The sequence below is a fragment of the Cryptotermes secundus genome, unplaced genomic scaffold, assembly GCF_002891405.2.
Source record: "Cryptotermes secundus unplaced genomic scaffold, Csec_1.0 scaffold928, whole genome shotgun sequence".
Lineage (NCBI taxonomy): Eukaryota > Metazoa > Arthropoda > Insecta > Blattodea > Kalotermitidae > Cryptotermes > Cryptotermes secundus.
Window position 1 is genome coordinate 464,096 of NW_019738362.1, and position 9,553 is coordinate 473,648.

Consider the following 9,553-nt stretch of genomic DNA (forward strand, 5'->3'; position numbering starts at 1 on the left):
TAAGGAACACCCTCCCGAAGTTTGGCACATTCCTCCTGGGACACCCTGTATATGGTCAAGCCTTGCTGAATCCAGGAGCTATGTTCCTGGAAATTCCAAGCCTGGAAAACTTGAGAACTTGTAGGGTTCAGGAAACCTGGAAAAGCAGTTTACCTCCAATAATTAATTTACAAATAAAGAAATTGATGTAAAAGTGCCCTTCTTGAGAAGCCAGTAGTTGCTCAGCCAGTCAACCTACCACTAGACCCTATCCTGTGCCAGATGAGTCTGATCCACACCCTCCCCTCCTGCTTTTTTTATTTCAAATAACAGTGTCCATAGGAAATAGCGGCCTCCGTAGTCTAGGGGTAACGTTCCCACCTCGTGACTCAAGGTATGTGGGTTCAAACCCAGCGGAGGTCGTGGAATTTTTAAGGGTGGGAAAATTCAGGGAACAAGTCCTCTGGGAGGGACTTTAAGCCGTGGGTCCCGTGTTGTAGCTTTACGGCACGTAAAAGAACCTCGTGTCTCAAAGGGACCTCTGAGCCAAATTCAGGACATTTCCCACCCAACAGTAGTCTCTAACGCCTCTGGTAGATGGGGGAAGCATCGAGATACCGCTGAGCCAGTAGAGGCCAAACTCGCTGGCTGAGTCGGGACTGATGGCACATGCCAGTACCGGTAGGGTATAGAGACTGGTAGAATATTACAGGGGGATGCACAGTGGACCAATATCTGGTCTAAGTGCATGGGGAAACCCACCCTCTCCAATAACAGAACAGAACAGTATCCATAGAAAATGCACATAATGGCTTGAGAAATGCTACTACATGATGCTTTGCAGTTAGGGCACCTTAAGCACAAAGTTGGGTGCTTGAACAAATGATGCACAAGTAAATAAGTCTCAAGGACTAATGCAGCCTGAGATCTAATTCTGTCTTGGCTGTGACAATGAGGACTACTTTCATCTGCGATGTGGTGCCATGTAGTCTTGGAGGAACCTGAAGTGAATGTAGAAGGTTTCCTCAAAACCTTGCTACCTGTGTACCAGACTACATGGTGCCATATCCCAGAAAACAATCTCCAATGTACCCAAAATGACATTGATGAGATAATTGCATCTCAGGAGACCTCTGAGCAAAATTATTAGGCAAGTTTCCCGCCCAAGTAGTTTCCAATGCCTCTGGTAGATAGGGGAAGTATCGAGGTACCGACGGCTGACCTCATTGGCTGAACGGGGCTGATAGCACGCACCGGTACCAGTAGGGTATGGCGACAGTAGAAATTAAAGGGGGACGCACAATGGACCAATAACTGGTCTAAGTGCATGGGGAAACCCACCCCCTCTAATAATAATAATTGCATCTCTGATCTCACAAACACCCCACTGTGAGAACTATATGAAACCTGATACCAGTTGACAGTTCATGGCTTCTCAACAGCCACAAAATACAAGTACTGAAACATTAAAATTATGTTAAAAATTTGTACTGCAGAAGTCAGGGACAGGACACAACTGTTGGTTGACACACAGAATGCACAGATGTTTGTGAGGTCAATGATGCAGCTCTGATAATGACTAGCACTTGCAACAGGATACGGCTGTCATCATATCGACACAAGTACACTTCCACTAAAACAAATTTTGGAACCCTCCATCAAGACATTTCTGAAATGCAAAAATTTCATGCCAGATACAGCCATATTTGAAACAATGTGACCCAAGAAAATGCCACATTCATGCAAAAGGCAAATCCCAATTTTTAAGATGACATCCTGCAAGGACTTTTATTCAGACCAGGAACATGCAGTTCTGACAACTCAAGGTCCATGGTTCACTTCAGCCGTTGTTATACTGTACTAATCACAGTGAGACTTCAGAAGCTCTGAATTACATGAAACGGTTTCAATGACAGTCTATTACACTTAGAATTACTAGGTTTCTGGGCTCAGTATCATCTAGTATTCTGAAGAAGAGCTACATGTTTCATAAATTACTCATCACCATGGGTGCCAGCTGAGGGGAAACGCAGTCATCTGCTCCTCCACCTGGAGCTTTGGAGGGGGGAGAAATACAAATTAAGGAAAAGAGGGAAATATACAATTAACAAAACATCTGAAGCATTAAAACAACTTTTATCCTGAATATTCTAGGCCGATCAATAAACAGTCCTAATGTAACTTTGTAAGCAAATTTTCTGGCTCCTCTCCAGATAAAATCCCATGGCACCCATGCTTGTGCCCCTTCTCTGGCAGAGGAACTGCTACTTTCACAACACAGTGATGTGTTGCTTCTCAGGAATTCCTCATCTGTGAACTGCCTGGCTAGGGAGACTCAGTCAGTAGTTCTGTGTACTCGCTGCCTTGACAGCTTCATGCAACCCCCAGGTGGACATTCCCCTCATTAAATTGTATTATATTTTTCATTTGTTAAATGTTTGCATACAGAACTGGAGTGGCAGAATGCACCTCAGCCACTCCACTTATGTCTTCAAGTCATTATGAATGGCTTTCTTGGAATGTGACATCATGCAGTTGGTGCCAACATTTTGGTGGAACCAGCTGTCTCCATCTTCAGGACATATAAAAACAGGCAGCAGTTTCCTTCAAAATGCTGGTAGACCATGCACTGAAGTATATAATTAATCCAACCTCTTAAGGATCACAATTTTTAGAGAAATTACAAAAATGTATAACCTAAATAGCAATGAAACACAACATATCCTGTCAATGAGTCATGTATTCTCAGTAGACCTGTAACAACATGGTTATATAGTTTTCTGTTCACAGCAATGCCCACTGAGAAATTTGAACTATCACATTTGGTAAGGTTAAAGAAAAAAGGTAAAACTACCTCTGTTAACAGGTCGTGGAGGCCCATAGGGTTGTGAGATGTCAAGGGTTCCTTATTTTCTAAATGATCGGTTCACAGATGGCGGTGAGGTTGTCAGCCTTACATGCCAGCTGCTCTTTACCCCCAGGGCCATAGTGCAGCTGGAAGGATTAAGTCAAATGAAAAAACTTACATTTGATACAGCAAGAAATTTATTCTGATGTCTTTATGTAGGGAATTATGTGCCTATTCATTATACACTTATCAAGTTTATGACTTTATCATTTGTTTGGTATAACTTGCCTTTTTCTGTTTAATATACTACATTCTAAAATGTGGGTAACTGATGCATAATCGCTTTCTGTTCACAAAGATGCAAAGAAGCAGAGCAAGGAATTATCATCTTCAGCTGTCTCTCTATAAACTTTACTCTCTTGGAGGCCAAGTCACTCAGATTCACTCTAAATTTAGCTACCACGTCCCAGCCAGACAGTTTAACTCACTTCTTGGCGCACGGGAACATACACAAACACCACAGGATACAAGTGTCAGATTCAAATGATAGGGACAATGTTTAGGTGCTTTCTTGTTACATGGCATTTATATTCCATGACCTACGAGCAACATCTGGAAGTGTTAGTGCTTGTTAAGAGGCCCAGTTAGCAACTAGGCTATGGGCTGAATGATGGAAGAATTGGGGTTCAATTCCTAGCACACATTTTTCTCCTTCCCAGTGTCCATACAGACTCCCATTCAGTGGGTAGCAGGACCCTCTTCCTCTGGGCATGAAGCCAACCACTCACCATCTAGTGTTTAGGTCAAGAATGCTTGGAGCTATACCTCCACTCCTCCATACATCTTCATGGTGTGATGCTTAATTAAGTACTGGGACAATTTTACCCTTTCATAACTACTCACGTTCACTGTGCACCATGTCTTACAGTTAGAGCTCTGAAAGATCAACCCATCAGCCATACCCGAATGCTCTTCTGTAAACAGTAATAAGCAATTTCTCTATTTTCCATTTCATTTTTACAATGCATTATTATGTATTCCAAATTAAACTATATATATTAAACACCATTTATGTTATTACTAGGGCTAGTTATGTGCACACTGAGCAGACACAACACGATTTCAAGTGTGCGCAGAGCAGAAGAAACAGAAGCACAACTACACATACCTCAGTTGGGGAGGGGGCAGAAAACTTACTCAGTTTGTGGTCAAACGGCGCACAAGCAGTGTGTACCAGGGAACTTCCAGGCAGCTTCAGCTGTTCATCACTCCTGCATGCTGATGCATGTTGCCTCAACAGTTGAAAATGACTTCCAACACCACCTCTGGATGATACATTTTAATATTATCTCCCCATCTATGCCTAGCTATCAGATGTGATCTCAGGTTCTCATGGCGGTAGCTATGAAGCCTGTGCTCATCTTCAGAACACTGGGCTTTCTTACAATGTACAGTCTTTATTCTAAAATGAGTTTTATTTTTATTATACTGTATAGAGGTTGTGTGAAACAGTTCTTAATCTGATGAATACATACTGAAGATTACTGTACCTTGGTGTGTGTGAAGTACCTTGTTCCACAGGATCCTGCTGCCTCCATCTTCAGGGTAGAAGAATGAATACGGAGGCACAGGTTCCTCCAAAATGTTGGTACTGATCTGCTACACTACACAGCATCCTCAGAAGACAATGACATTCATATTTACTGCTCTGAGGACCTTAGATCCCACAATTCTTAATAACATAGAAATGTTCCATTACAGCCTCATATGTGCTGTGAAACTCAAAACACCTCCTGCGGCTTCCAATTTTAAGTTCCATTTTGTATTCTAATTTAACCATAGATTCTCAATTGCACAATTTATTTCAGACATGGCCAAACTGTGGCTCACAAGCCACATGATAAAAACAGTGGTCTTTTGCACACTAATTAAACAGAAACAATCTGCCACATGGACAGCACATACCTGTCCAGTCCGTGTCTGTGTGTGGTTCACAAACTTATCATATTGTATTATATTTATTACGCGTTCCAGCACCTCCATACAAGGCCGAAGCCATTGGATACAGAACCTGACACACCACAAGCTTGCTAAATCAGCAAGTTGGCAACAGAACAATGCATATAAATCCACAACAATAAATTGAGCATATGAAACCCTACACATCACTGCAACTACATAACCTACCATGTGTATATAAAATATAATAAAAAACTGGAACATATACATGACAATAGAGCAAATAATGGGTTATAGCTAAGCAAGAAACTATCCATAATTAAAATATTTATCTAAAGTGTAATAGGATTTAGTATGTAAAAAAGCACTTAAAGCTGCTCTAATCTGCTTAATATTATGGATTAACTCTTTTATATTTAAAGGTAGATGACTAAAAAGTTTAATAAAATAGTAAGGTCCTCTCTGGTAAGTTGTCAAATGTGTCTGAGGGTGACAAAGATATGAATCTGGCCACCCCTGATTTTGATACTGTCAAATGGAAGATAATTGTGACTGCTCAACTGAGAAGGAAGTGGTCATGACCCACTTCACTGTTCTCTGTACAGATTGAGAAACTTCTCTGAGGATAGCAACCTCTGGGCACGGACCTTACTGCTTTACTGAGCGCAGGTGTGTTCATATCCTGCGCCACATATCATGTGATAACAAGTGCATTGGTCATGAAACGAATACGAAGTATCCTTAGGACATCACAATGTTGAGCACCAATGCACCAATGTTCTGAAACTTGTTGCATACATCTTTAGCTACAGTGTATGTAATCTTATTGGTTCACTGCTGATTCTAAAGTTCTTGCATAAGTTCCAAGAGGCAGATGTGATACACGCACACACATACGTACGTATGTATTACATTTCTTTCTTCATGCATGAGCTAGAGTCAAGAAAATATAATTTGGAAATTAATTTCACTGCAAGGTTCACAGTTGTGGCAACTCCAGATACAAAATGGCATACTTCCCTGAGCTGTATGTTGCATTTCTTATTGCCTGTAACACTGAATTCTAGTTATGAATTTCTATTATTTTCTTGTCTACCATACAAAGGTGTCTATAATCTGAGGTTTGCTTTATTATGCTGTGCAATGGTAACACTTCATACCTCAATAACTTACTCTTCAGCCCACATGACATCATCAGATATGTCACTTCACACAGAAAAGCATTTCATAATGTGTAAAGTAATAAGCACTACAATAGTGCCATTAGTCATAAACATTAAAATAACCGATAAAATTAAAGTAACTAAAAATTCAAGATTGGACTAAAAATATCAGCTTATACATTTCACATCAATAGTACAAAAAATTCTCTCTCTCTCACACACACACAAACTGCAAGTCACACCTCAGGCACTGTGAATAATAACAAAATAATATATTGCCAAGTCACCAGGCTCACCACATCATACTGTTTATACTGTCTGTCTGCTCGCCTACATCAGAGTGCTCCTCAACGTTGAGTCTAGTCTGTGCAGTCTGCCACTGCTGCAATGTCACAGACTTTGCTGTGCCAGGATGTGTGGATACATTCTTCTCATAGATACACTTGCGTTTGTTTAACATGTTGGCATCCAGAACCAAGGGATTCAAATTACTCTGCAGTGTGTACGTGCCACTCCGGCCAAACGTGCTTCTGCTCACCGTTCCTGCAACATTCTGAGTCCCTGTGCCTCCTGGTCCCCTCTTGTATGTAGCTACCTTTACTGGGACATGTTTCGCAAACCGACCTTTACCCGCGCTGCTCCTTAGACTGATGTTTCCCACACTGCCTACCTCATGGTACGTCCCAAGGCTGTCATGCCCTCTCTGCTGGCCCCCAAACTGCCCCACTGATCCACACACTGGCAGAAGCCACCTTCATGTTGACTTCAGTCCAGGGCTTTGTGACTCTGAAATATATTTTGGCAGCTTCAAGCACACCAAGATGGCACTCAACAGCACAGAGAGTTCCACCAGCACGAGACCAGATCCAACGGCAAGAAACAGCGTTGTGTGATATCTGAACCATCCCTCCAGCTGCGCAAAACATCCCTGCAGTTAAATAGAACAGAACTACACTGAGACAAATGCGGCAGTTGTCGGTAGCTATATTGAGATATGAAAACTTTGAACTACTAATTCATGGAACTTTCACAGATGCTTACTTTCACTGTTGTGAACCAAAATAAGAATGCACAGTAGAATGCATACACAAGCAGTTCCTTGCTCAGACATTCTCACAACTTTACTGTATCATAAATGGTCAATGTGGGATGGATAAGACTGCACATCAACCCCGAGAATCTGAGATTGTGGGAAAACCATGTAAGTGTCCCATTTCTTCCACTTCAAGTATGTGACACTGAGAAACGGTTTAGCCAAACATCTCTGTTTAACTGAAACAGTTACACATGGTGTGACATATACATGCAGTTCATATTACAGTCTTCTGGGGTGTGATGCTCCGTGCCTTGGGACATAGGTACCAATGTTTCACAAGACCTACAACCTCCATCTTCAGGGTAGAACTTAGAACTCCAGAAGACTCTCAACACTTTCCACTGTGAGAACCTGAAACCTGACTTTCACACTACTTGGCCACAACATATGTCAAGCGGTTAGTCGCTGGCTTCCCACCGCGGCGGCCCGGGTCTGATCAAGTGGGATTTGTGGTGGACAAAGTGGCGCTGGGGCAGGTTTTCTCCGAGTACAGTACTTCGGTTTCTCCTGCCAATCTTTATTCCACCAAATTCTCTATCATCATAATCACCCGGGGCAGGTACAACAAGCCAATGAGTGGCCGATGTGCTGAGTGGACCCAGCTGGACTCTACCCCCCACTATGTGAAATTCACACTACTTGATACAGTTCCACACTATACTTCCAGTCTTCATACGTAAACAGAACACTAAAGATTCGTGGATGAACTTTCAAGTTGCTCCACACATTCTTATCAGACTTTATACATATACGGCATTTGCATTACACACATATATAAGTTTCAAGCATTGAAATTCGTCGGTGGCCAGGCTATTCACAAGTCTAAATACATGTATGGGCACATAAATATATGTATCACCAGACAGAAACAATTATAACTGCATTTGCACACAGGTCATGAATTTCAAGCAGACTGCAGAATGATACAGATGCAGTTGGGATTCTTCAGGAGACATCTCTGTAACAACTGTCAAGAAGAAATGCTAGAAAAATGTCTGGAAATTTCACTTCGGTTTTTCTAGATCTTACACGTTCGGTAGGACTCCTTGGGTGGGTGATCAGCTCGTCGCAAGGCCTCTACCTGTACACAAACACAGAAAAATGCACACAAACAAACTAAACATCCATGCCCTGAGTGGGATTGGAACCCACAATCCCGGTTTCCAAGCAAGCGAAGACAGTACACGCCTTAGACCGCTCGGCTACCGTGACCGGCAGAATGTTATATTTAATCAACTGAAATCACAGAATATGTTTCCTAGGCTGTAGCAACAGCCCACACAGCAAATATACAATGAACTAACCTCTGTGTGGCGAGCCATCTGATACAAGCTTTGATCAAGAGACTGACAAGCTGACATATTCAGAGGATGAGGATCCAAAAAAGCTTTCAAGTCACCAGGGGCGTTACTAAGCAGGCAGCAAGATCGAGGCACAAATAAATCGGGCTGCCCCAACTCCCTCAATCGCCACCAGGACACATCATAGTCCACTGCTCCACTCATTCCACAGCACTGAAACTACACGGAGAAAGTAAGCGAAGCCACGGCACAATTTGTCTACAAAAGAAACAGTTTATACAGGCTTAATGATATGCAATTATCATTGGTGCAAAAGTGTGCAAAGTGTGATCATAAGCTCCTCTGTTCAGTTATTCAGTATAGAGGGGGTGGGTTTCCCCATGCACCGCAACTAATAGTCTATTGTATGTTCCCCTTTAATTTCTACTGTCGCCATACCCTACCGATACTGGTGCCCGCTATCTCCCCTTTCTGCCAGCGAGGTTGGCCCTCTACTGGCATTGGTACCCAATAACTTCTCCATCTACCGGAGGAATTGGAAACTACTTGGGCGGGAAATTGTTATCTAATTTTGCTCAGAGGTCTCCTAGAGACATGAGGATCTTTTACGTGCCGTAAATCTACGACACGGGACCCACGGCTTAAAGTCTCTCCCGGAGGACTTGTTCCCTGAATTTTTCTGCCCTTAAAAATTGAACCCGCGTATCTTGAGTCATGAGGTGGGAACGTTTCCCCTAGACTATGGAGGCCGCTAGCTCCTGTTACATACTATGCAGTACAATCAACAAAACAAGTTCATTAATTTTAGAGGGAAGGAATAAAGTTGTTCTTACAAGTGTCTGCGCAAGATCAACAGCAGCAGTGAACTGTTCCTTCCCTGGGACACCATAAGCTCTCTGTAGTGACTCTGCCAGTCGTGTCACAGTCACGGTGACACCCACGTACTCCGGACACACAACGGCTAGCACACCCACCGAGCTCTCGCCAAGCAGAAGCACAACGAGGAGAAACAGGAACTACAACACATTTAAAGCAAAGCAATTACATTTCTATGAACAGATTCTTAATCGCATGCTGTTTTACAGATCTCTTGATGCATCACTCATGGCTGTGATCTGTACCACCTAGAGTTAACAGGTCCATAAATCAAAAAAGCTTTGTGGTGCTACATGGAAACCAAAGCTGGTTTTGACATTGTACTGCCTGC